This window comes from Saccopteryx bilineata, chromosome 12 (assembly GCF_036850765.1).
Source record: "Saccopteryx bilineata isolate mSacBil1 chromosome 12, mSacBil1_pri_phased_curated, whole genome shotgun sequence".
Classification (NCBI taxonomy): domain Eukaryota; kingdom Metazoa; phylum Chordata; class Mammalia; order Chiroptera; family Emballonuridae; genus Saccopteryx; species Saccopteryx bilineata.
In genome coordinates, this window is record NC_089501.1 from 18,829,969 (window position 1) to 18,856,676 (window position 26,708).

The 26,708-nt window shown below is 39.9% G+C and overlaps 1 protein-coding gene across 5 annotated transcripts in view; it reads left to right on the forward strand.

Moving 5' to 3' along the window:
- Nucleotides 1–1,061: 1,061 nt before the first annotated feature.
- PKIB (cAMP-dependent protein kinase inhibitor beta) overlaps nt 1,062–26,708 on the forward strand; it is a 134,551-nt gene continuing 108,904 nt past the window's right edge. For 3 of the 5 annotated variants that reach the window (XM_066248246.1, XM_066248247.1, XM_066248249.1), the window contains exon 1: nt 1,062–1,619. The gene's annotated coding sequence lies outside the window, so the exon portion shown is untranslated. The remainder of the gene's footprint in view (nt 1,620–26,708) is intronic. The other 2 variants (XM_066248244.1, XM_066248248.1) reach the window with 2 other exon arrangements.

A 26,708-nucleotide genomic window follows, 5' to 3' on the forward strand; every position in this document is an offset into this window, starting at 1 on the left:
AGAAAATAAAATATACCGGTCTGCATTTTAAAAAATACAAGGTTTATTAAACACGGTGTAAGTTAAAAAATGTCAATCCTTAAAAGAAGAAAGATCTGAGTTAAACAACTGATTTGGAGTCTTCCTAGCTACAGTATTTCAACCTTATTCAAATTACTGTATCTAACCTTGCTGTACCTCAGTTTATTATGTGTCAAGAGAGATAATTATTACTACTGTTGGGGGGGGTAGGAATATTAAATAATTTAAAGATCCTGAATGTAGCACCACTCACTAGTAGTTACTTTTTTGCTTAATTGTATTTTCATATCTCACATAGCCTTTGCCTAAAAAAGAATTGGAAGTAGTCACTAGAGGAAGTTGCAGTTATTGTAAGCCTTGAATAAGAATAGTGTCAATAAGCAGAGGTGAATTTAAGGGCATGCACATGGGGCATGCTCCCTGGACCCCGGCTTCTGAAGGGCCCCCCAAACCCCCAACTTTACACTTTTTTCCTAATGACACCAGGTTTGGATTCATATGTGCAATTTTAACATTAACAGTACATAATACTTTTTATTTATTTAAAAATATGATTAACATGTATTTTTATTTTCCCTTTCTCTTTTTTTTCAGGGGCCCAATATTTTCTTCTGCGCCCGGCGGGACCTCACCCGATCTTAATTCGCCTCTGTCAATGAGCATATTTGTGTTGAGAAGACTTCCAGCACTATTACTGACTTTCAGATAACCTGAAATCTCAGGAATTCAGTGAGGACAAATCATCTTCTCAGGAAGCAGAGAAGAGCACCTTAATTTTTTCAGCAGTATCTTGTTCATTTAATGGGGGTTTTAAAGGACACAATGAGACCTTAATAGCAAAGATCTCTTTTTCCTTGTGAGAATCTGAAAGTGAAACTTGATATGAATTGTTTTCCGCTTTGCTTTGCCCAAACTTATCAGCATTGCATGTTGCTCCCCAATCTGTTAAACATAGTCTGTTAATAAACGCGAAAACCCAGATGCCGGATGCAGATGAGAAAACTGCCATTCCTACCTTCTCGAAACAGTCACCATTAGGTCAAAGGGCACCCTTAATACTCCTGGAACACAAAACCAGTGTTGTGCATACAGAGTTCGGAAGGACAAGTTGCAGCGTCTGGGAGCAGGTAGAGAGGCGAGATTCCTGTAGTTGCATCAAGACAATTCGTAACAGACCCTGAGCAGTCAGTCACCCAGGGAAACAGAATGCCGGGCGGACGGGGAGGACACTGGCTCTGTGATGATTACGGGTGATTAGTTGTCTGTTAAATGCGCACGCAGGCAAAAAAGAGTCCTGACCAAGGTTCCAACAGGGAAGAACTGCTGTCGCGTTTGCCGCGAGAGCTCGGGGACGACCCAGGCAGCGCAGAGTCCAACAGCGCGGGGGCGGGTCCCGGCGGCCGCTTCCTCCGCCCCCGGAGTCGCCGCCGCCGCCCAGCTGCACCTCAGCGCGACCGCTCAGACGCCGCGGATCCCCCCGGACTGTAGGGGCCGCCGCGAGCCAGCGCGCGTCACCGCTCCGGCCACAGAGAGGCTGGGCGAGCCCCGCGCAGGAGGACACCTGGCCCGGGCCCGGCGGGGAGCTCTGCGCGCGGCTGGTACGTACCTGGCGGAGGGCGGCGGGAGTGGGTGTCGCAGGTGCGAGGATGGAGGGAAAGGACTTAGGGAGTAGGGGAGACCGAGCCAGCGAGAGCGCGGCGAGTGCAACTTTCCCCCTTTCTGCCCTGTAGGCACCGGCACAGGGGGGAATTCGAAACCTGTGCGCCCTTTGCTCGGGCGACCACCCCATGCACATGCAAACGAGGGTAATTTCCGAGTGAAAGGGGGCGCTCGGGTCAACGGCAGCGGCCAGGGATGTCTGGCCACTTGCTTGTTGCCCACGCTGACCTGCAGGTGGACACTGCTGACCTGTCCTAAGTTGCTGAGCCCATCGCCCCTCTTGCAGCAATGCCACGTCGTTTTCCTAAGGCTGCGCGTTCCGAAGCCCAGGCACGGCGCGCGACCGCGGAGTTCGCAGAGACCTGGTTCGCGCCGGTTCTGCCAGGGTCGAGCTGCGTGGCTTTAGCCAGGTCACCTCACCTCACCAGTCTTCTTCCATTCTTGATAAAATACGGGGGTGATTAGGTCAGATGATTCTAAGGGTCCTCGGCAGCTACTGGATTATACCGGAGTTTAGGACCCGAGGTGGCGCCAGAGAAAGACCCTAATATAAGGTGGTCGCAGGACCTTAGAGGATGGAGTGCGTGGGTCCGGACCGCTGCTGCTGCAGCCCACTGGGGAAGCTCCTGAAAATGCCTTCAGCGTTGGGAGTGACGTGAGGGGGATGAACCTTCTTTACCAGCTGCCCTGGCTGGGGCTGGCAAGTCCTCGTTGAGTGGACCAGCTGGTCCCATTTTCGTAGGGATTTTATCCTACGGAGCGCATCCCAGCTCGGTTCCTTTGGAAAAACGCTTGTCTTGAGTGGGTGTATACGGAAAAGCACTTAAAAAATATGTAAAGAAAGAGACCAGAAAACTGCAGGTGGTGTACAAGACTGGACAGTGGAAATTCGAGGCTGATGACTATTTAAACATTCACCTGGAAAAAATAAAAAGCTAAAACTCATATGAATAGTTGGATACTGAACAAATACTGGATTAGATTTATTTTGACTATTACATTTTTCTTTGCATACGTGTAGATTCAAAATCCAAGATGCTTTTCTTTTTTATTGATATTGCCACACATTTAAAAATTTCTTCTGGGATTTAATATTCAAACGCTCAGAATTTTGGATTATTAAAATGAGAGCTGATGACCATAAACTCACAGAAAGTAATGACATAGGTTCTGAATCAAGGTTGGTGAAAACTAGCATGTTGAAAACCCTCTTTGTTTCCTGTTAGTACGTCCCCTGCTGGTCAATAAACCACTACAGACACTATCTTTAAAGGGTTTGTTTGTTTGTTTGTTTGTTTATTTATTTATTTAAAAAAAGCGTTTTGGAAGACCAAATGATTTCCAAATAATTCGATTTTGAAACAAAGTGTACTTTGGAAAAAATATCTTTTGAAAAATGTTTTTAATAATTGACTTTTTAGTCTTATCCTTACCAGAACCCTCTGCTTCAATAAAATATCAAAGGCGAACGGAATACCTTATACAGGATATTTAAAAATGTACCAGATTCCACTTTTGTTAAAATATTTTTTCTTTAGTCAATTTTATATTATAAAGTTAGTGTTTTTTTTTTTTCTTAGAAAGTTAGCCCTTTCAATAATTTTTAAAGAAATTTTACCAAGTTGTAAAACCATCATATAATTTAGTTTTAGAACATGGTCAAAGCCCTACGCCACTGAACCAGGCACAAGTCTAAGGTCTTCCATTCAATTATATCACACGATTTGACAGGCTGGAAATGGGGCCAGTCTACCTCACGAGAGGGGCACAGTTTTTATCCATTTGCCTTAGCGAACAGCAGAAGAAAGTCTTCAGGGGAAAGAGGAATACTTTCCTCACAAGGTAGATCTGGGTCAGCTCCTTGAGATGTTTGTGTCTTTTGCTAAATAATATTAAGCTTTAAGTAAAACCCAGCATAGATTGTTACAACTCTGAGAAGTCCATGTTTTGAGTTCTAGGTTTGAATGTTTTGAAAAGAAATACAAACCTTTCAGTCCTAACTCCAAAATGAGAAGGAACAGAAAATTTTTACTCATGCATGAGTAGAAATGGTACCTTAATTTAACCTAGTTTGTTGGAAACTTTTCATATCATCTGTCAATAATTATTGTTGGTCTTAATAGTAATTTAATTCAGTTCTTCATTTTGTAGGTTTTGTTTCAATATGATCCACTTGAAATATGGATTAACGAAATACAAATTTTTGTCTAATGATGACTGTTTAAAATATATCTAAGGACATCTCCTTACCTAAGAACATCTCAAATTATTTTATAAAAGGATTGTTAAATGTTTAATTAACTTCTTTCTTCTTGACTTTTTTAAATCATAAAACCATTACAATATTAAGAACACTTAAAAATTTGAAATTTCACCTGATCAGGCAGTGGTGCAGTGGACAGAGCGTGGGGTGGAATGCAGAGGACCCAAGTTGGAAACACTGTGGGATCGCTGGCCTGAGCATAGGATCATATACATGACCCCATGGTCGCTAGCTTGAGCCAAAGGTTGCTGGCTTGAGCCTAAGGTCATTGGCTTGAGCAAGAGAATCAGTCATTCTCTGTAGCCCCCCTGTCAAGGCACATATGAGAAAGTAATCAATGAACAACTGGGATGTCACAATGAAAAACTGATTAATTCCTTTAATTAAATTTTCATAAAATTGCTATGTGAGAGCAATTCTTTTTTTTTAAAGATTTTTGATACATTCTGCATAATTATTTTTCAGAAATCCTATAACAATTTGTACATAAAATAATATACAGTGTGTCCGTAAAGTCATGGTGCACTTTTGACCGGTCACAGGAAAGCAACAAAAGATGATAGAAATGTGAAATCTGCACCAAATAAAAGGGAAACCCTCCCAGTTTCTGTAGGATGATGAGGCAGCATGTGTGCATGCGCAGATGATGACATAACACTGTATATACAGCGGAGCTGCCCACGGCCATGCCAGTCGAGATGTGGACAGTACAGAGGAAAGTTCAGTGTGTTCTGTGCTTCGCTAAATTCGAATCTGTGACCAAAGTGCAACGTGAATATCGGCGTGTTTATAAGGAAGTGCTACCACATAGGAATAACATTACACGGTGGGATAAGCAGTTGAAGGAAACCTGCAGTTTGGTGGAGAAACCCCGTTCTGGTAGGCCATCAGTCAGTGACGAGTCTGTAGAGGCTACATGGGATAGCTACCTAAGGAGCCCTAAAAAATTTGTGCATGAGCCCACATCAAACTGCACTGAATAGGTATGAAACTGGGAGAGTTTTCCTTTTATTTGGTGCAGATTTCACATTTCTATCATCTTTTGTTGCTTTCCTGTGACCGGTCAAAAGTGCACCATGACTTTACGGACACACTGTATTTACTATCATACTGTTTCAAAATTTTTAAATTTTTTTTTTTTTATATATAAATAAATTTTTATTTTAATGGGGTGACATCAATAAATCAGGGTACATACATTCAAAGAAAACATTTCCAGGTTATCTTGTCATTTAGTTATGTTGCATACCCATCACCCAAAGAGAGATCTACCTCTGCCACCCTCCATCCAGTTCTCTCTGTACCCCTCCCCCTCCCCTCCCCCTCTCCCTCCTTCCCTCCCCCCACCCCCCATAGCCACCACACTCCTGTTCATGCCTCTCAGTCTCGCTTTTATGTCCCACTAATGTATGGAATCCTGCAGTTCCTGTTTTTTTCTGATTCGCTTATTTCACTCCGCACAATGCTACCAAGACTCCACCATTCCGCTATAAGTGATCCAATGTCACCATTTCTCCTAGCTGAATAATATACCATGGTGTATATGTGCCCCATCTTCTTCATCTAGTCCTCTATTTTTTTTACAGTGATTAAAAGCCTTTAAGCAAACTCTTGGCCAATACAGCAAGAATCCATAAATGAGTAGTGTCCTTAACATGTTCCCCAAGTCCAAGTTGGCCCCCTCACCATGCCAAATCCCTGAAAAATGCAACCCAACCACAGTTCAGTCTGTTAGGAGCTGTCACAGGGAGCAGGAGTCCAGGAAAGTTCCCCACAGGAAAAGTCCATATGGCACTGGAGTTGTTGTCACCATTCTATACTTTGCAGCTCATGTCCAAGTCCCAATGACTACTGCTTCTAGCTGGTAATGATTCAGGTAGACTGGAAAAAGCCATTTGCAGCATGCGTGGATATGGAGCTTCTGTTCTCCTCTGCCTGGAGAGTTGAGACCAGGTTGCTTTTCCCTGGAGCTCTGTGACTGTGGCCTGGTAAAGAGAACTTTGGGATACACTAAGCTGGGTGGCAAAGGTAAATTCATAATACAAGTTGGCAAAAGGAGGAAAGAGAGCTCTAAATTAAGAGTAGGTCCCAGCCTGAAATATGAGTGGGGCATTGAGGTAGGAGGAATAAAGGAATCACTATATATTAAGCAAAGCAGCAGAAAATAGGACTATCAACACCCACAATAGAGATCTTTGAGGGAAGAATAAAGAACCTGACTATTCAGGCAAAACATAGTTAAGTGGCCCTTGTGCAAATGAGATCAGTTTACCTGCTTCTTGGAAGAAATACCCTAGGCTCGTCCACAGTGTCGTAGATGGGGTCGACGGCCCTGGGCACCTTCAGCCTTCAGTGGCAAACCCCAGCATTCTGGGCAAGGTTAGGTCATAGGTGGCTGGAGCAGGCCTGGAAGAGACTGAACCCTCCCTTAGAGGAGCGAGGGGGAAGCCCACCTTCCAGTGTCCCTGTTTCCTCACAGCAGAGGTGTGTAAGCCTGGCAGGCTTTAGCTCAATGACCTTCCTTTCCACTATTGAAGCAGGACCCAGATGGCATCCTATGAGACCCCTTTGGGCTGCTGGAGCCTTTAAGGGTGTATCCTAAAAGCTGGTAGTTCCCCCTGATCTCTATTGGGCTTTTTCTGCCTCTAGGTATCTTAAAAACCATTCTCAGAAGATCTCGCTGAGGGGTTTGAGGATCCCCATCCGCCTATATAAATCTTTTCCATATATCTGGAGCTATTTGGAAAAAAGACAGAACGGTGTTATTAGCTAGATCTAATAAAGAAGGTAGATTTGGTGTCTCCTGTTCATCAGCTTTCAAAAGAAATGTAAATTTTTTTTTTTTTAAGTAAAAAGCATGATATGGTAGACCCGTCAGAATCATTGGCCTGGTGTGCAGGATTCCTGGGTTCGATTCCCGGCCAGAGCACACAGGAGAAGCGCCCATCTACCTCTCCACCCCTCCCCCCCCCCCCCCCCCCCCCCCCCCCGGTCCCTCTCCTCCCGCCCACAGCCAAGGCTCCACCGGAGCAAATCCACCCTGGGCACTAAGGATGGCCCCATGGCCTCCGCCCCAGTTGCTAGAATGACTCCGGTTGTAACAGAGCAACATCCCAGATGGGCAGAGCATTCCCCCTGGTAGGCATGCCAGGTGGATCCCAGTCAGGCGCATGCAGGAGTCTGTCTGCTTGCCTCCCCATCCCCATCCTCAGAAATATACAAAAAATAAATAAATAAAAGAAAAAATACAAAAAAAAATACAAAAAAAAAAGGGGGGGGCATTCCCTTGTGCTAAAGCACCAGGAAGCATGGAGTGAGCTTGAGTATGTCCTATGAAACATGGAGCTCTATGTTTACATATAAGTCTTTGAAGAAGGAGGAACTGCTGAAATAGTTTGTCAGCATTTGTCCCTAAGACAGCAGTCTTTATAGTGGGAACACCATACGTAAATATTTGCTGTCTGTCTATAGATTAAGGGGGGAATATGGCCAATGCTGAAAAGCCATGATCTTTGTGCCCCTCCCCTCCCCCAACCCCCTCCCTCTCCTCCCCCCACCCTGTAACCCCAACACTGTTGTTCATGTCTCTGAGTCTCATCTTTATGTCCCACCTATGTGTGGAAACATATAGTTCTTAGTTTTTTCTGATTTACTTCTTTCACTCAGTATAATGTTATCAAGGCCCATCCATGTTGTTGTAAAAGATCCTATGTCATCATTTCTTAGGGCTGAGTAGTATTCCATAGTATATATATACCAAAGCTTTTTAATCCACTCATCCTCTGATGGACACTTGGGCTGTTTCCAAATCTTTGCTGTTGTGAACAATGCTGCCATAAACATGGGGGTGCATTTCTTCTTTTCAAACAGTGCTATGGTGTTCTTGGGGTATATTCCTAACAGTGGTATAGCTGGGTCAAAAGGCAGTTCGATTTTTAATTTCTTGAGGTATCTCCATACTGTTTTCCACAGTGGCTGCACCAGTCTGCATTCCCACCAGCAGTGCAGGAGGGTTCCCTTTTCTCCACATCCTCGCCAGCACTTATTCTGTGTTGTTTTATTGATGAGCGCCATTCTGACTGGTGTGAGGTGATATCTCATTGTGGTTTTAATTTGCATTTCTCTGATCATTAGTGATGTTGAACATTTTTTCATATGCCTATTGGCCATCTGTGTGTCCTCTTTGGAGAAATGTCTATTCATTTCTTTTGCCCATTTTTGGATTGGATTGTTTGTCTTCCTGGTATTAAGTTTTACAAGTTCCTTATAAATTTTGGTTATTAACCCCTTATCAGACGCTATGTCAAATATATTCTCCCATTGTGTAGTTTGTCTTTTTATTCTGTTCTCATTGTCTTTAGCTGTGCAGAAGCTTTTTAGTTTGATAAAGTCCCATTTGTTTATCCTGTCTTTTATTTCACTTGCCTGTGGAGACAAATCAGCAAATATATTGCTGCGAGAGATGTCAGAGAGCTTACTGCCTATGTTTTCTTCTAAAATGCTTATGGTTTCATGGCTTACATTCAAGTCTTTTATCCATTTTGAGTTTATTTTTGTGAGTGGTGTAAGTTGGTGGTCTAGTTTCATTTTTTTGCAGGTAGCTGTCCAGTTTTCCCAACACCATTTGTTGAAGAGGCTGTCTTTACTCCATTGTATTGTCTTACTTCCTTTGTCAAATATCAGTTGTCCATAGAGCTGTGGGTTTATTTCTGAGTTCTCTGTTCTGTTCCATTGATCTATGTGCCTGTTCTTATGCCAGTACCATGCTGTTTTGAGTACAATGGCCTTATAATATAACTTGATATCTGGAAGTGTGATACCTCCCGCTTTTTTCTTCCTTTTCAGGATTGCTGAGGCTATTCGTGTTCTTTTTTGGTTCCATATAAATTTTTGGAATATGTGTTCTATGTCTTTGAAGTAAGTCATTGGTATTTTCATTGGTATTGCATTGAATTTATAAATTGCTTTGGGTAATATAGACATTTTAATGATGTTTATTCTTCCTAACCATGAGCACGGTATATGCCACCACTTATTCGTATCTTCCCTGATTTCTTTTATCAATGTTTTATAATTTTCTGAGTACAAGTCTTTAATCTCCTTGGTTAGATTTATTCCTAGGTACTTTATTTTTTTGGTTGCAATGGTAAAGGGGATTGATTCCCTGATTTCTCTTTCTGACAATTCATTATTAGTGTATAAAAATGCCTCTGATTTCTGAGTATTGATTTTATATCCTGCCACCTTGCCAAATTCTTTTATCAGGTCTAGTAGTTTTTTGACTGAAACTTTAGGGTTTTCTATATACAATATCATGTCATCTGCAAATAATGATAGTTTTACTTCTTCTTTTCCAATTTGGATGCCTTTTATCTCTTTTTCTTGTCTGATTGCTGTGGCGAGGACTTCCAGAACTATGTTGAATAAGAGTGGTGAAAGGGGGCAACCCTGCCTTGTTCCTGATCTTAAGGGGATAGCTTTTAATTTTTGCCCATTGAGTATTATGTTGGCTGTGGGTTTGTCATAGATGGCCTTTATCATGTTGAGGTATGTTCCCTGTATTCCCACTTTGCTGAGAGTTTTGATCATGAATGGGTGCTGGACTTTATCAAATGCTTTTTCTGCATCTATTGAAATTATCATGTGGTTTTTCTCCTTTCTTTTGTTTATGTGATGAATCACATTGATTGATTTGCGAATATTGTACCAGCCTTGCCTCCCAAGAATAAATCCTACTTGATCATGGTGTATGATTTTTTCCATATATTGCTGGATCCGGTTTGCTATTATTTTATTGAGGATTTTTGCATCTAAGTTCATCAGGGATATTGGCCTATAATTTTCTTTTTTTGTGTTGTCTTTGCCTGGTTTTGGAATCAGAATTATGCTCGCCTCATAAAAGGAGTTTGGAAGTCTTCCTTCCTCTTGAATTTTTTGAAATAGCTTGAGAAGGATAGGAGTTAGTTCTTCTTTGAATATTTGGTAGAATTCACTTGTGAAGCCATCAGGCCCAGGACTTTTCTTTTTTGGGAGTTTTTTGATAGCTGTTTCAATCTCATTTGTTGTAATTGGTCTGTTTAGGTTTTCTGATTCTTCCAGATTGATTTTTGGAAGATTATATGATTCAAGGAATTTGTCCATTTCATCTAGGTTGTCTAGTTTTTTGGCATACAGTTCTTCATAGTATTTTCTTACAATATTTTGTATTTCTGTTGTGTCAGTTGTTATTTCTCCACTCTCATTTCTAATTTTATTTATTTGAGTCCTCTCTCTTTTTTTCTTGGTGAGTCTTGTTAAAGGTTCATCGATCTTGTTTACCTTTTCAGAGAACCAGCTCCTGGTTTCATTGATCCTCTGTATTGTTTCTTTAGCCTCTATGTCACTTATTTCTGCTCTGATCTTTATTATTTCCTTCCTTCTACTAGCTCTGGGCTTTACTTGCTGTTCTTTTTCTAGTTCTTTTAGATGCAGGGTTAAGTTGTTAATTTGAGCTTTTTCTAGCTTCTTGAGGTATGCCTGTAATGCTATAAACTTCCCTCTCAGGACTGCTTTTGCTGTGTCCCATAAATTTTGAGTTGATGTATGCTCATTATCGTTTGTTTCTAGGAATTTTTTAATTTCTTCTTTGATCTCAATGTTAACCCATTCATTGTTTAATAATGTGCTATTTAGTTTCCAAGTGTTTGAATGTTTTTCAATTTTTCTATTGTGGTTGATTTCTAGTTTAATGCCATTGTGATCAGAGAAAGTGTTCGATATGATTTCAATCTTCTTAAATCTGTTGAGCCCGCTTTTGTGCCCTAACATGTGGTCTATTCTAGAGAATGTCCCATGAGCGCTTGAAAAGAATGTATATTCTGCTCTTTTAGGGTGAAAGGTTCTGAAGATATCTATTAAATCGAGTTCATCTAATATGTCCTTTAAGTCTGCTGTTTCTTTGTTAATTTTCTTTCTTGGGGACCTATCTAATGATGTTAATGGGGTATTGAAATCTCCTACTATTATAGTATTGCTGTTGATCTCACCCTTTAAGTCTATCAAAGTCTGCTTTATATATTTAGGTGCTCCTATATTAGGTGCGTAGATATTTATAATGGTTATATCTTCCTTTTGTATTGCTCCCTTTATCATTATGTAGTGACCTTCTTTATCTCTAACTATGGTCTTTGTTCTAAAGTCCATTTTGTCTGATATAAGTATTGCTACCCCAGCTTTTTTTTTCATTTCCATTTGCGTGAAATATTTTTTTCCATCCTTTTATCTTCAGTCTGTGTGCATCTTTTGATTTAAGGTGTGTCTCTTGTAGACAGCATATGTATGGGTCCTGTTTTCTTATCCACGCAGCTACCCTATGTCTCTTGATCGGATCATTTAATCCATTAACATTTAAGGTTATTACTGATATGTAATTGTTTATTGCCATTTTTTTTCTTTAAAACTGTTTTTCTCTTTTGCTATATTCTTTTTTTCCTTTGATCTGTTTACAACAGGTCCCTTAGCATTTCTTGCAGCCTTGGTTTGGTTGTAGTGAAATCCTTTAGTTTTTTTTTGTCTGTAAAGCTTTTTATTTCTCCTTCAATTTTAAATGATAGCCTTGCTGGATAAAGTAGTCTTGGTTGTAGGTTCTTGTTCTGCATTACTTTGAATATTTCTTGCCATTCCCTTCTGACCTCAAGTGTTTCTGTTGAGAAGTCAGAAGTCATCCTTATGGGGGCTCCTTTGTAGGTGATTGTCTTTTTTTCTCTAGCAGCTTTTAATATTTTCTCTTTATCATTTAGCTTTGGTAATTCAATTATGATGTGTCTTGGTGTTGGTTTCTTTGGATTTCTCCTTAATGGAGTTCTCTGTGCTTCCTGAACATGTGAAATATTTTCCTGCCTTAATTGGGGGAAGTTTTCCGCTATAATATGTTTGAACAAAGTCTCTATCCCTTGTTCTTTCTCTTCTTCTTCAGGAACCCCTATGATGCGGATGTTATTTCTCTTCATGTTGTCACAGAGCTCTCTTAGAGTTTCCTCAGACTTTTTGAGTCTCTTTTCTTTTTTCTGCTCTGCTTCCATGCCTTTATTTATTGTGTCCTCTAACTCACTGATTCGATTCTCTGCTTCATCCATCCTGCTTTTAATTCCTTCCATTGTATTCTTTATTTCAGATATTGTATTTGTCATTTCTGTCTGATTCTTTTTTATTATTTCAATGTCCTTTTTTATATTTGTTATCTCTTTATTTAGGTTTTCGTAATGGCCATCTATGGTGGTTCTAATATCTTTGAGCATCCTAACAATCGTTATTTTAAACTCTGCATCTGGTAATTTGGTTATATCTGATTCACTTAGGTCCTTTTCTGGGGATTTCTCTTGGTTTATTTGTGTTGTATTTCTCTGCCTCCGCATTTTCTCTTCATGAGAGTGGCTGTGATCACGTGCTTGGGTGCACAAGGGTTGGTGGCCTTGGCCTTGGCCTTTGCCCCGCCCCCGTGTGTGATGTTATGCTCGGTCCTGAGGGCACTGGCAAGCACCTTTGCTCAGCTGCGGGTCTCCGCCTGTTTTCGAGCTTTCGCCCTGCCTTTGCAGGATGATCCCACTCAAGGAACAGCTGCTAGCCTTGGCTCTACCACCAGGAAAGGCTGCGTGCCCAAGCTCAGCTTCGTAGCGGAACTCCGCCTCTTCTGGGCTTTTGGCTCCACCCCGGTGGGAGGAGCCTGCTACCAAGTCAGACCGCAAGCCTGGGTTGCACGGGCGGGGCAGGGATGTGCTCCTCTGCCCTTGCTCCGGGGCTGGTTTCTACCCTTTCTGGGTTTCCCGCCCTTCTCCCGGAGGCTGGATTACAGGCTGCCGGCAGCTGAGCTTAGCCGCTTTTGCACGCCCCCTTCTCCCTAGCCGGGCAAGATTGAGCTCACACCTGAGCCCAGTGGTGGCCAGCCGGCTTCCGCCCCTGCCAGCAGAACCGCGCTTTTGTCTCCCGCTGCCGCCCGCTCTCCGGTGCGCCCTCAGCCGTGTGGGTGGGGGCGTTGCAGCTCGGACCCTAAGACTCACTACCGTAGACCCGAAAGCTCCCTCCTTCTATGCGACTCTGCTCTGAATGCCGCGGGGGGGCTTGTTTGGCTGCTCTCCTGCTTCCCTTTGCTGGTATTGCTGTTTCCGGGGGAAATATTCACTTCAGCTTTGGGGAGTGACTCGTCCCAGGGGTTAGAGTGGCTATCTCCCGAAAATGTTTCTCCCTATGCCTCCTAGATTGCACTCTCTTCCTGTTACTGTGGTTCTCTCCCCTCTCCCTCCGTCTCCAGGAGCCCCGGGTGAGTGTTTGTGAGAGAGATGTTCTGCGTGGTCCCTTTAAGAAGGATCCTGGGTCTGAGAAATCAGACTCTCTCACAAACAGTATCCTGACTTGTTTCCAGCTAAATACTGTCCTTATGCTTCTTCTGGGCTCTGGGGCTGCAGGCTGGGGCTTTGTTCCTGGGGCTCAGGGCCCTTTCCCCTCTGCTAAACTCACTTCCCGCCACGCGAGTCTCTCCCTGCTGCCGTTCGCTCCGAGAAGCTGGGCAGCCCTCTCCGCGTTTCCGCTTTTCCTACCAGTCTCTGGGTGGCTTCTTCAGCGTTCCTGGGTTGAAGAGTCCTTTTAGTTTAGTCCAAAGTTGGTTCCTCCAGTTGATAGTTCATAAAATTAGTTTGTAATCCACATTGGTTCTGGGAGGTAGATGCTGGTACGTTCGCCTACTCCAGCGCCATCTTGTCTCAAAATTTTTAAATTTTGAAATCAGTGAAAAAAGACAGCTCATATTTGTATTTCTTTGATTGCTAGTCAGGCTGAATATTTTTAGTTGGCCAAAAAGTTTAACAGATATTTTAAATTTATTTTTATGAATTGCTTTTTTTTACATTCTTTGCCTACTTTTAATCCTTTTTTGTTTGTTTGCTTCAAGAGTTTTTTATTCATAAGGATATTAACTCTGTATATCAGTTATGTTGGAATATTTGAGTCAGTTTCTTTATTTGCTATTAACTATTTCGTGAACATTGCTTCGTAAAATACATTTTATGGGTGTCAAAGCTGCTATCAATTTTTTCTTGAGTTCTGATTTTGTTAAGCTTGAGAAGGACTTTCCAACTTGCAAAAATATTCACCTACACTTTTTATAGTACTTTTGATGTCTTTTTTTTTTTTCAGAATGTTAACCTTTGGAAGTTATTTTAGTAGGGAATCTAATTTGATTATTTTTATTTTTAAATGGCTAGTCTTGTCTCAACTTGTTCTGTAACTGATTCTTTACCCATTGATTTAAATCCTGTGCCCCTCACCCCTGCCAAACTTTCTCACAGCTGTTCCTGTCATTGTGCAGTCCTATAGACTTTCCATCTACATATTTTCCTGGCTTCTTACATATGACTACAACCTCTTTGATTGCTTCCCTAAGCTGCCCTGATATACATCTGTAACTCACACCTCACACCAGAAGTGAAAAATTATTCTATGTCCCACATCATAGCTGTTGGCTGTTCCCAAATTCTCGTATTACCAGTTTCGAAACAAATCATTTTGTTAGCCCTGCAAAACAGATAATTTTGTAATGATTTAAATCTCTGTTTTTATCATTTGTTTACTTATTTTTCCTCTCTGCCTTGAAATTTTATTATGCTTTGGGCTGTGTCTTTCTGAGTTAATCTCCGCTTTTTGTTATTCAAAATCATTCCATCATGCCCTCTGGAACACCTACTCAATCACAGTGAATTCTTAACCTTCACTTTCTTCTCCTAGCCCTGAAACTTGACTCTCCCCCTAGGTTCACTTCCCCTTGAGCCCTTTCTTGGAGACTGTTTATTATTTCATAGTACATGAATCTCAGGGTAGAGAGGTGTGTCACATGCCCTTCATGTAGCTATATCCCACCTCTGGACCGTTATTTCTCCACCATCTTATACTCACCCCTGTTCCTTTGAGCCATCTGGCTACACTATCTTCTACCATTCCTCATTCCTATTGTCCACTCACCACTCGAATAAACCCCTCCTTCATTGAACACCCACAACTGATACATAGTCATCTTCTGTCCTCAATCTAGGTGATCTCATATTTAGATTCAATGACGCAACTTCTCCGGTTTTGACCTCCACAACTCCAGCAGTAACCTTCTCGTTTACTCCTCACCCAACCACTTCTTGTAGCCACATCCTGGGCTTGCTATCATGTGAAATTGTTCCTTCCTAAAATTTCTATTTCAGAAACTCTCTGGGCATAGCATCCTATATTCCTTTTTTATATCATTCCAAAGATTTATATCTATGCTTGTTCATTAGGACGGTGAATATTTGACTCATCTGTTTTTACTCTGCATGCTCTTACTGCTTGGAGTAAGAGGTTTCTCAGTGGATTCTGTGGTCAGCAGCACAAGTCAATGGACAACCTTAGAACTTCTGTGTGCTTCTGGCTTGTTCCTTACCATGCTATCCCCTACAACTACAGCAACCTTAGAGTCTCACCACCACCTGCCTGGAGTTCTCTGTGCCTATGGCCTATAACTTCTTGTTTATACAAATTATTGCAAAATCTTTATACTTCTGAGTAAGTAACATGATCAACTGCTTCATTTTCCTGGTATTGAGAGGTTTCTCAGTATATCATGTGGACTAAGTCTTTGACATAAAGACTAAATAATTTTTGAAATTCATTATTTTCTTTTTACTTGTCTTCATCTTCACTTTAAAAGCTATTAGTTCATCTGAAGTAGAGCAGATCCTTGAATAATGTCATTTTGTTATAACATCGGTGAGATGCTGTAGAAAGTTAGTTCTCTCACATATCAGTTAGCCTTGGTAAATCATACCGCTCACAAAAATTAGGGGATATTTCTTTTCTTTTCTTTTTTTTTTTTTTTTTGTATTTTTCTGAAGTTGGGAACGGGGAGGCAGTCACACAGACTCCCGCATGCGCCCCACTGGGATCCAGCCAGCACGCCCACCAGGGGGCGATGCTCTGCCCATCCGGGGCATCACTCTGTTGTGACCAGAGCCACTCTAGCGCCTGAGGCAGAGGCCATGGAACCATCCCCAGCACCCGGGCCATCTTTGCTCCAATGGAGCCTTGGCTATGGGAGGGGAAGAGAGAGACAGAGAGAAAGGAGAGGGGGAGGGGGTGGAGAAGCAGATGGGCACTTCTCCTGTGTGCCCTGGCCAGGAATCGAACCTGGGACTTCTGCACGCCAGGCCGACACTCTACCACTGAGCCAACCGGCCAGGGCCGATACTTCAAAATGAATATGAAGCTATAAAATATCTCCTAATTTTTATAAGCAGTATAGTTTCATTATATGTCATTTTCAGAGGCAGATTTAATGGCGGGCACACTGGGTGCATGTCCTGGGCCCCGACTTCTGAAGGGCCCCGCAAAACCCCAACTTCATACTTTTTTCTAATGTAAAGGGTCCAATATTTTCTTCTCTGCGAGGGACCTCAACTGACCTTAATCCACCTCTGGTTGTTTTGCTTCAAGTCTCAGAACCTATCAATGCTGTTAAGCAAGGATTTACTGTATGTGATAGCTCTTACTATTCCCTCTATTTCTTTATGACCCCTTTAAGCTACTGTGGGTTGAGAAGCTCAGATAACCAAGTGCATTAGTTAGGAATGTTACAGTTGCCCATGGAAGGAAATCAACATCAAATTGGCTTAAGGAGATAGGGTGAATTTATCAGATTAACATGTCTTAGACTTCAGTCGCAAATTGATCTAGAACTCAAATTATTTTGTAAAGACCAAATTTCCTTCTACTCTTTGGCTCTAATATCCTTCAACTTGGCTTTAGTCTCAGGCTCTGCTTAGTGACAAAATAGCTATCACTAGCACCCGGTCTAACTTCTCAAGTTTAAATTCAAAAAGAAAAAAAACCATCTTTACTTAGTTGGTTTGGCACCAATCCTAATGTGGACTAATTTGCATCATGAACCTACTCTTTAAGCATTTTGTAGGTTGAAAAAACAAAACAAAACATAATAAGCTTGTTGAGTCACATACCACTTCTGAACTAATCACTGTGGCTAGCGGCATATATGATGCTCTGATTTGTCAGGTCTGGGTGTCAACTTCATTCTCGGAAACAACTGACTCACATGGAGTGAATATAGGAAGGAAGGCTCTTCAAAGGGGAAATGGATGTTAGGCAAAATTTGACTGCCTTCCACACTGGTGATAAATGGATTAAAAATAAAACAGGCATAGATAAGCAGGCTCTGATAAAACCTGTAGCAATGTCTTATGAATGAAGAAGAAGCATGATTAATGTATAGGTTTTATGACATTTATTTAAGCTGAACTGCAGTACTTTTTAATATTCTGATTCTTGACTGTATTCTTTATAGTTAAGTTGCAAAATAAGTAATCTTTGTATAACTAAGTTTTGTTCAATATAACTCGCTTTAATTGTTATTAATGGATTTAAAAAATAATCTGTTTAATAATATTTAGAGAGAAATAATAAGGAAATGGAATTTTCCTTATTTACATAAATATTTTTGCAGCTAACTTAAAAAATATCAGCAGATGATTTGAGTAGTAATAGTGGAATAAATAACTAAAATAGAAATTAAAAAGCTTTGTCATGAGGCCAACTCAGCTTTTAATTAATCATGTGAACCTGAAGAAGTTTTCTAATCTCTTATGATTTCAGTTTTTTGTCAACAGTTACATCAGTATGAATTTGATTTCAGTTCTTCGTCATTAAGTCAATACATTGCAAAAAGTACTTGTATTATTCTAAATAAAAGTTATAATTCCATATTTTAGTGCTGTGTGTGCTCATTTATATTTAGGTTCATTTCTGTGGAAGGATGTAAATGCCCTTTATTTCAGATTTTAAGGAATTTTGGAACACAGTATATCTCTAAGATGAATAGTTAATTAAATTAAAACAAGTTTAAAAGCCCATCCTGGATTTAGATACCTGTGCGGATATGGTGGATACAAGAATGAGTGAGACTCCATCTTTCCTATAGGAAGCTTAAAATTCCATCTGTTTGGGTGAGATGAGGGAAGATAATACACATAATATGTGTGCCAAGCTTAACTGTAATGTGTCACAAAAGAAGTAAAAAATGCTGTGGGTTTTAAAGAAGAGAAAGATATATTTTGAAATTAATCGGGAAGACTTTATAAAGAATGTAGTAATTGGGATGGTCTTTGAAAGACTGATAGAATTTCAGTGAGTGAACGAAACATTCCTGATTGCAAGAACAGTATAAACAAAGGTACAAATATGGGGAAAGAGAAGACAGTTGTGGAGAATTTTAGGGAGTGGGAGGAGGTAAGGGTAGAAAAATACATTGGGGTTGTAGTGAAGAAACATAATGAAGACTTTAGTGTTAAACTTGTAGCTAATTTGCACCATTGAATGACTAAATTTTTTTTTTTTTTTTAATTTACAGATCTTTAGAGCAGTGGTTTTCAACCACCGGTCCGTAGACTGGTCCACCAGGAATTTTCATGCTGGTCCATAAGAGAGTTAACCATGGTTAACTGTTACACTGACCTGCATGAAATTTCTGGTGGAACGGCACTGGTCTGCAGACTGCAGTTGAAAACCACTGCAGGAAGAGAAGAAAGACACACACACACACACACACACACACACACACACACACACACACACACGAGAGAGAGAGAGAGAGAGAGAGAGAGAGAGAGAGAGGGAGAAACATTGACTGTTGTCCCACTTATTTATGCATTTATTGGTTGATTCATGTGTGTGCCCTGACTGGAGATTAAACCTGCAACCTTGGCATATCAGGACACATTCTAACCAACTGAACTTCCTGGCAAAGGCTACATACTTGAATGATTTTGACTAGGGAGTCAGATAATCAGTAGTGTACTCTATGAGTCAGAGTGTTTTGACAGCATGTTTATATGTAAATAAAAACTAGAGATGTATACATTTTTTGCTGATCTTATTTATTGCAATATTTCCCATTTTATTAATTTTACTTTTATATCCAGCATATTTTTTCAACTTTTTTTAAATTTTATTTTTCAATTATAGTTTACATTTAATATTATTTTGTATTAGTTTCAGTAGAGTAGTTAGATAATCATATACTTTACAAAGTGTTCCCTCGATATTTCCAGTACCCACCTGGCACTAGATATAGCTATTAAAATATTATTGACTATATTTCCTATGCTGTACTTTACATCCCATGACTTTTTTTGTAGCTACCAATTTATACTTTTTTTTTTTGAGAGAGAGAGAGTCAGAGAGAGGGACAGAGACAGACAGGAATGGAGATGAGAAACATCAGTTCTTCGTTGCAGAACTTTAGTTGTTCATTGATTGCTTTCTCATATGTGCTTTGACTGGAGGGCTATAGCAGAGCGAGTGACCCCTTGCTCAAGCCAGTGACCTTGGGCTTCAAGCCAGCAACTCTTGGGCTCAAGCTAGTGAACATGGGGTCATGTCCCACGCTCAAGCCAGTGACCCTGGCTCAAGCTGGCGAGCCCACGATCAAGCTGGTGACCTCGGGGTTTCAAACATGGGTCCTTCGCATCCCAGCTCGAAACTCTATCCACTGTGCCACCATTTGGTCAGGCCAATTTGTACTTCTTATCCTTTTGCCTTTTTTATTAAGTCTTGAAACCCCACTATTCTTTGGCAACCATCAATCTGTTCTCTGTATCCTTCAGGTCCATTCATACTGTCACAAGTGATAAGATTTCATTATTTTTTTTATGGCCTCGTCATATTCCATCGTATATATCTACTCCCCCTTCTTCACTCTCTTGTCTGTTGGACATTTAACTTGCTTCCATATCTTGGTTATTATAAATAATGCTGCAATAATCCATTGGAGTACACATATTCTTTCGAATTAGTGTTTTGTGTTTCTTCTGATATACCCAGAAGTGGAATCACTGGGTCATAAGGCAGTTCCATTTTTAAGTTTTTGAAGAACCTCCATACTGTTTTCCATAGTAGCTGTACCAGTGTGCATTCCCACCAACAGTACATGATGGCTCTTTTTTCCAGATCTCACCAAGACTTGTTTGTTATTTATTGATGATAGCCATTTGGACAGGTGTGAAGTGATATTTCATTATGGTTTAATTTGAATTTCTCTGATGATTAGTGAAGTTGAGCATTTTTTCCATATGTCTATTGGTCAACTGTATGTCCTCTTTGGAGAAGTGCCTATTCAGATCCTCAGCCCATTTTTTAATTGGATCACTTGGTTTTTTGGTATTGAGTTGTATGAATTCTTCATAAATTCTGGATATTAACCCCTTATCAGACATATTATTGGTGAACATGTTCTCTCATCAGTAGGTTGTCTTTTCATTTTGTTGATTGTTTCCTTTGCTGTGCAAAAACTTTTTAGTTTGATATAATTCTATTTGTTTATTTTTGTTTGTTTCCCTTGTTGAAGGGACATATCAGAAAAAAAAAATTTACCACAAGAAATGACCAAGATCTTACTGTCTGTTTTCTTCACAGGCTTTTATAGTTTTGAGTCTAACACTTAAGTCTTTAATCCATTTTGAGTTTATTCTTGTATAAGGTACAAGAAGGTGGTCTAGGTTCACTTTTTTGCATGTATCTGTCAAACCAGTACAATTTAAGCGAATACACTATCTTTACCCCATATATGTTCTTGCCTTTTTGTTCTATATTAATTGACCATATAAGCATGGGTTAACTTAAGAACTCTCCATTTTGTTCCATTGATTTATACATCTATTTTTTCCAGTGCCATGTGCTGTTTTGATTACTACAGCTTTGTACAATAGTATAGTTTAGTATTAGGTAAAATGATACCACCAACTTTGCTCTTCTTTCTCAAGATTACAGTGGCTATTTAAGATCTATTGTAGTTCCACATCATTTTTTTTATTATTGTTCTAGTTCTATGAAATACACTGTTAGTATTATAATAGAAACTGCATTGATTCTACAGATTGATTTGGGTAGTATAGACATTTTAAGAATGTTAATTCTTTCTATTATTGGTATGGTATACACTTCCACTTATTTACATCTTCTTCAATTTCTTCAGTGTTGTATAATTTTTCAAGTACAGGTCTTTCACATCCTTGGTTAAATTTATTCCCAAGTATTTTATTTTTAAGTGGGATTTTTTTTATTAGTTTCACTTTCTCATAGTTCATTATTGGTGTATAAAAATACAACTGATTTCTGAATATCTGTTTTATATCCTGGTACTTTACTGAATTCATTTATCAGTTCTAATAGTTTTTTGGTGGAATCTTTAAGCTTCTCTATATACAGTATTATTTCAGCTGCAAATAAAGGCAGTTTTACTTCTTCCTTTCCAATTTGGATGTCTTTTATTTCTTCTTGTCTGATTGATGTGGCTAGAACTTCCAGTACTATGTTGTATAAGAGTTATGAAAGTGGACCTTTCTGTTTTGCTCTTTATCTTAAGAAAAACACTTGCAGTTTTTCCCCATTATGTATGATGTTATTGTGGGTTTGTGATATATGGCCTTTATTATGTTGAAGTATATTCCTCTGTTTCCATTTTGCTATGAGTTTTTTTTTTATCATAAATGTGTGCTAGATTTTGTTAAAGGCATTTCTGCATCCATTGATTTTTATCTCTCATTTTATTTATGTGTTGTAACACATTAATCGATGTGCAGATATTGTACTAACCTTGAGTCCCAGGAGTAAATTCCCCTTGGTCATAGTGTATGATCTTTTTAATGTATTGCTAGATATGGTGTGTTAATATTTTGTTGAGGATTTTTGAAATATCCCTGCTCATCACGGATATTGATTTATAACTTTCCTTTTTTGTAGTGACTTTATCTGGTTTTCAATCAGTATAATGCAGGCTTTGTAGAAAGAGCTTGGGTATCTTCTATCCTTTAGATTTTTTTTGGAATAGTTTGAGAAGGGTGGGTTTTATTTTTTCTTTAAATAAAAATTGTATACATTTATAAAGATTCTCTATCTAGAGAAAGAATGGTTATTAGAAGAATCTATTTTTAAAAATACTAAAAGATTTTGGTTTATGGTCTATTCAATATGAATTGGTAGTATCAAGTTGCTATTCAACAAAGGTAGTAAATTTTTAAGTTGTAGTACTAGCACCCTGGTCGGCAAACGGTGACTCATGAGCTACATGTGGCTTTTTGGCCCCTTGAGTGTGGGGGCAAAGGACAGCTTAGGAGTACCCTAATTAAGTTAATAATGATGTACCAACCTATATAGTTTAAGTTTAAAAAATTTGGCTCTCAAAAGAAATTTCAATCATTCTACTGTTGATATTTGGCTCTGTTGACTAATGAGTTTGCTGACCACTGTGCAGTATCTTATCCAGAACAAGAGAAGTGAAGGCCCAACTCTGGGCTGCCATGATAAATTTATCCTGGACATTCTAGTTCTGCAAATAAACACACATGCGCACACATATGCACACACAAACATTGCTCAGGATTGCAGAAGTGATGGAAGGAATAGTCCATAAAATAGAGATATTTAGCTTGAAAAGATGAATGCTTGAGAAAGCAGGCATTGAAATGTGAGAAAGAAATAAGCAGAATATTTGGAGTTAGATCTTGATATACTTATTTTTTGTGGACTTAGTTTCTTCCTCTCTCTATCTCTTTCTCTTTATAGTATAGTGATGCTACTATTTATTTATAAGTTTAGTGTTATGATTAATCATTGTCAAATACCCCACACACTTCCTGGCATCCAGTCCAGGAGGAGTACATCCTCCATTACTTGTGACCATTGTGTCATTGCAGGACTATCCTGAATGAGATAGTACTATCTTATTTATATAGGAATTTAGACTGGTTTTGTGAAGTACCTGCAGAAAAATTTAAGACTAATGTTGGAGAAAGATATTTTAACCACAAAATAAAAAAGATAGTACAGCCTGACCAGGTGGTGGCACAGTGGATAGAGCGCCGGACTGGGATGTGGAGGACTCAGGTTTGAGACCCAGAGGTTGCCAGCTTGAGCACGGGCTCATCTGGTTTGAGCAAGGCTCACCGGCTTGGACCCAAGGTCGCTGGCTTGAGCAAAGGGTTACTCAGTCTGCCACGGTCAAGGCACATATAAGAAGGCAATCAATGAACAATAAGGTGTCGCAATGAAAAACTGATGATTGATGCTTCTCATCTTTCTCCATTCCTGTCTGTCCCTATCTATCCATCCCTCTCTCTGACTCTCTCTCTGTCTCTGAAAAAAAAAAAAAAAGATAGTACAAAGGTTAAGTGCAATAAAACAGTAATGGTATGCCTAAGTGGAATAGAACTTTGAGGTCAGTAGTAGCAGTAGGTATATGCCAAAGCTATTTGTATTTTTTACATGAGAGTGAAGAAATCTTTCCCTCAACATATACCAAGAGAGAATCCACAAGAAGAGGGTTTCTCACTCTTTTCCAAAAAAGTATTTCTAGAAATCCAGAGGCATAACTTAAAGTGCTTCATAAAAAAGTGCAAAAGTTCATGTTTGCTGGAGTATTGCTCAATTGATTAGAGCATCGTCCTGATACACAGAGGTTGATGTTTCAATCCCCAGTTAGAGCACATACAGAAACAGATCGATGTTTTTGTCTCTCTCTTTCTCTCCCTTCCCCTCTCTAAAATCAATAAAATTTTTTGAAAGTGCTAAGGTTCTTTGAAATTTCATATTCAACTTATAAATTTGTCATTCTACTTTTTTTGGGGGGGTATTTTTCCAAAGTTAGAAGCGGGGAGGCAGTCAGACAGACTCCCGCATGTGCCTGACCAGGATCCACCCGGCATGCCCACTGGAGGGCGATGCTCTGCCCATCTGGGGCATTGCTCAGTTTCCGCTGGAGCCATTCTAGCGCCTGTGGCGGAGGCCATGGAGCCATCCTCAGAGCCCGAGCCAACTTTGCTCCAATGAAGCCTTGGCTGCAGGAGGGGAAGAGAGAGATAGAGAGAAAGGAGAGGGGGAAGGGTGGAGAAGCAGATGGGTGCTTCTCCTGTGTGCCCTGACCGGAATCGAACCCAGGACTTCCACATGCCGGGCCAACACTCTATTGCTGAGCCAGCTGGCCAGGGCCTGTCATTCTACTTTATAATGTAGTTGTTCAAATAGTTAACTATGCTTTAATATATATATTAAAGCATATATATATACTATCAATAAGACTGAATTTATATGCTAAATTTATCATATGGTTCTAAGTACCTTCAACATACAGTCAAGTATCTTTAAGGTTACAGATTTCCTGGTTGGAGAAGCTCAGCCTTAGCAGTATATAGAATGCACAACCTAATAATAGGCTAAGAATTCTCTCAGTTTAATACAAGCTAACAGTTCAGATTTCCACTGAGTAGAATTTGAGTTGCACGGATTAATTTAGACAATCATATTATTACTAATGTCAAAATATTTGGCAATATGGTTGTATAAGTGAATGAACTTAAGTAAAAAGAAACAACTCATTAAAACATTGTTTTATTTGAAAAGAGAAGCCGATATCCTTAGCTCCTGAGGTGGTGAGGTACGAAGTTGCATGGCTTTGAGATATTATGCTTCGCTGCTGCATTTGTGGCCTTTTGTGTGCTGTTTGCTCATGTTCCTATTTATTTTGTTAATTAGTGCTTTGAAGGAGACAGACGTTGAGTAAATACTATTTTGTGAAGTAATGTTTTAAGAGGTTATAAAATTAGAATAACTTTACTTGTTTTTTTATTTAGCCTTAGTTTTTGTTTGTTTCTTTTATACTTTCTTCGCTGCTTTAGGTAAACCAAGATTCCTGAAAAACCTGCTTTCAGAGCTGCTAATTTTTTTTTTTTTTTGCATTTTTCTGAAGCTGGAAACGGGGAGAGACAGACAGACTCCCGCATGCGCCTGACCGGGATCCACCCGGCACGCCCACCAGGGGCGACGCTCTGCCCACCAGGGCAGAGCTGCTAATTTGAATGGGAAATTATCTTCCCTAAGACCATCTCCAGACCAGTTTGGAGTGATTTGGCTACCTGACCATGTAGCTCCCTTTAGTATCATGTTGTTATGATTATAATAAAAGGGGCACAGGTCATCTGATTATTTTAGCCATATTACTGGATGAATTGAATCACTGCAGAGGAATCTGCTCTTTGTCCTCTATAATTCAGCATAGTTTAGGGAGAAGAAGAGCAATCCAGAATAAGGAGGTTAAGTTCTTGTTTTCTGTAAATTGATTTATTACCCATCCCTGGTTAATTAAGAGGTTAAAGATGCCCAATCCTCATGTAGTTTATAATTTTGCCTAAGATTACAGCTCTCTAGTCACTAATAAACTGTAGTATAAATACCTCTTTAATGCTGAAGCAAATGCCAGGCACTGAGGTGACCAAGATGACTAGAACAAGGTCCTAGGCCTTGAAGAACGTGGGATTGATGTTGAGTAGGTAAATGACTGTAAAACAATGTGACAGATGACACCATAGTAGTATGAATCAAGTATTATATAAAGGCATTCAGAGGTGGTTATAAGTAATTCTAAAATCAGGGATAGTTTCTCAAAGGAGGTAATGTTATTGCTAGAACTTGAATGATAATCAGTAGTTTGCCAGGCAAAGGAGAATACGTGCTAGGAGGAAGAAAGAGATTTCAAGCATGTGATGTATTTAGGGAACTATAGTTAAATCATATGTGACAGCATATCTGGATGGAAGTTCAACAGGAAGTAGTCTCAGAAGTGCTTGCATGTCATGCTAAGTGGCTTGGATTTGACTATTTTGAGTTAGTGGAGTGGCAGAATCTTATCTGTATTGTGGTGTACTGGCTGCAAGTCCAGGTGTCCCGGAGCACATACCTCTTCCTTTACAGCAGAGAGATACAGAGGTTAGGAACAGTGAAGGGAGATGGGGCAAGGCTGCGCTCATGTTTTAATGAGTAGGTTTTTAGATTGGTGACTGAGTTGTTGCTTTCGTCCTAAGAGGTAGGTTGGATATGGATGAAAAAATATGACTAATTTAGATTTGGTAAGTTTGGGTAAAAACTCTAGAATGAGAGAGACATTGAGACTAAAGATGTAAATGTGAGTTTAACTTTAGCTAAGAATTGAAGGTCTTAGAAATTGCTATACTTGAATAGAGTTGTGTTAAAATATTTTAGGAACAGGTTTGCCGTAAGAGTAATGTGGTTTAATTGTTATGTTTCCTACGTTTTTTGTCTGTTAACAGAAAATATCTAGATAGCAAAATTCTTTGAAATTATGAAAGCTTTGACAGTCATATTTTAAACATGATGTAAAAAGGAATGGCCTTTTTTTATGTGTGTGTATACTTTTCTTCAACAGACTTTTTTTTTGGTCACGGATTTTGGCTCTGACACATCAGTTTTCTGTCAACCTTCTCTAAAGGTCCAAGGATAGCATTTAAATTAAGGTTATATTCAAGGCTAGGAACTAACTCTGCTCTGATTTTTATGTAGCGACAGTTGGAGAGCATTCCGAGAAATGTGTATAAATTATGTAACTAGTCACTTCGGGCCCCTGGCCTCCTGTTAATCTGGCCCCCTTGAGAGGCAGTGCTCTGGGAGCAGCTGGGTCAGACTCAATGCTGTTGCCTAGCAGTCCCAGAGTAGCAGTCATAAGGGGCTGTTACTGAGCAACCAGGGGCTCGATGATGCATCATCCCCCATGGAGTTCACAGTAGTCGCAGGCCCTGCCTCATGGGAGCATCACAGCCCGGCAGGGGGCCAAGCCTTCCTCAGAGGCACACGAGTTACTAGCAGTAAGTATATAGAATCAAAGACGATAACTTATGTTCTATGAACTTGCAAGCAA